This window comes from Pleurodeles waltl, chromosome 5, assembly GCF_031143425.1.
Source record: "Pleurodeles waltl isolate 20211129_DDA chromosome 5, aPleWal1.hap1.20221129, whole genome shotgun sequence".
NCBI classification, from domain to species: domain Eukaryota; kingdom Metazoa; phylum Chordata; class Amphibia; order Caudata; family Salamandridae; genus Pleurodeles; species Pleurodeles waltl.
Window position 1 is genome coordinate 1,313,449,589 of NC_090444.1, and position 1,698 is coordinate 1,313,451,286.

The following is a 1,698-nucleotide window of genomic DNA, read 5'->3' on the forward strand; positions in this document are numbered from 1 at the left end:
TCAAGGCACATGCTGTGCATGCAACATCACATTGAGTTTCAACCATCTCAAAACTAAGGCCCAGAACAATCAATAGAGGCACTTGCCTCTTGCTAACTATCTATTCAACACACACACCATTGTTTTGATGTCAATAGAACAAATACACCGGAATTACAGAACTCCTTGTCCCAATTTACCAATGGCATTAACTATATATGCCAGTGTGTTATGTCAAAACGATCCTGCACAATTTGGTGTAAACCCCACTTCCATCTTCACCTTTCCCTGCTCTATATGTTTTATTTTCACACAAGCAATCCATTCACCGAAAACAAACATAATTCTGTCTTTTTACATCAACATACTTGAAAATGGAAACATTTTGTGCAGGATCGTTTTGACATAACACACTGGCATATATAGTTAATGCCATAGTCTAGTTTTCAACAGTGGAGGGCTTCTCGACAACTTTGTACTTCCTCTTTCAATCCCTCTTTAGATCTAATCTCCCAGAGCAGTAATTTAAAAATGAAAATATTTTCCTTAACCCATGTCATTTCCTTTGTGTAAGGAAATGCCTCCTTGGCATGGTTACCCCCTGACTTTTTGCCTTTGCTGATGCTAAGTTTTGAATTGAAAGTGTGCTGAGGCCTGCTAACCAGGCCCCAGCACCAGTGTTCTTTCCCTAACCTGTACTTTTGTTTTCACAATTGGCACACCCTGGCATCCAGGTAAGTCCCTTGTAACTGGTACCCCTGGTACCAAGGGCCCGGATGCCAGGGAAGGTCTCTAAGGGCTGCAGCATATCTTATGCCACCCTGGGGACCCCTCACTCAGCACAGACACACTGCTTGCCAGCTTGTGAGTGCTGGTGAGAACAAAACGAGTAAGTCGACATGGCACTCCCCTCAGGGTGCCAAGCCAACCTCACACTGCCTATGCAGTATAGATAAGTCACCCCTCTAGCAGGCCTTACAGCCCTAAGGCAGGGTGCACTATACCATAGGTGAGGGCACCAGTGCATGAGCACTGTGCCCCTACAGTGTCTAAGCAAAACCTTAGACATTGTAAGTGCAGGGTAGCCATAAGAGTATATGGTCTGGGAGTCTGTCAAACACGAACTCCACAGCACCATAATGGCTACACTGAAAACTGGGAAGTTTGGTATCAAACTTCTCAGCACAATAAATGCACACTGATACCAGTGTACATTTTATTGCAAAATACACCCCAGAGGGCACCTTAGAGGTGCCCCCTGAAACCTTAACCAACTACCCGTGTAGGCTGACTGGTTTTAGCAGCCTGCCACACTTGAGACATGTTGCTGGACACATGGGGGGAGTGCCTTTGTCACTCTGTGGCTAGTAACAAAGCCTGCACTGGGTGGAGATGCTATCACCTCCCCCAGGCAGGAGCTGTAACACCTGGCGGTGAGCCTCAAAGGCTCACCCCCTTTGTTCCAGCACCACAGGGCACTCCAGCTAGTGGAGTTGCCCGCCGCCTCCGGCCACTGCCCCACTTTTGGCGGCAAGGCCGGAGGAAATAATGAGAATAACAAGGAGGAGTCACTGGCCAGTCAGGACAGCCCCTAAGGTGTCCTGAGCTGAGGTGACTCTAACTTTTAGAAATCCTCCATCTTGCAGATGGAGGATTCCCCCAATAGGGATAGGAATGTGACCCCCTCCCCTTGGGAGGAGGCACAAAGAGGGTGTACCC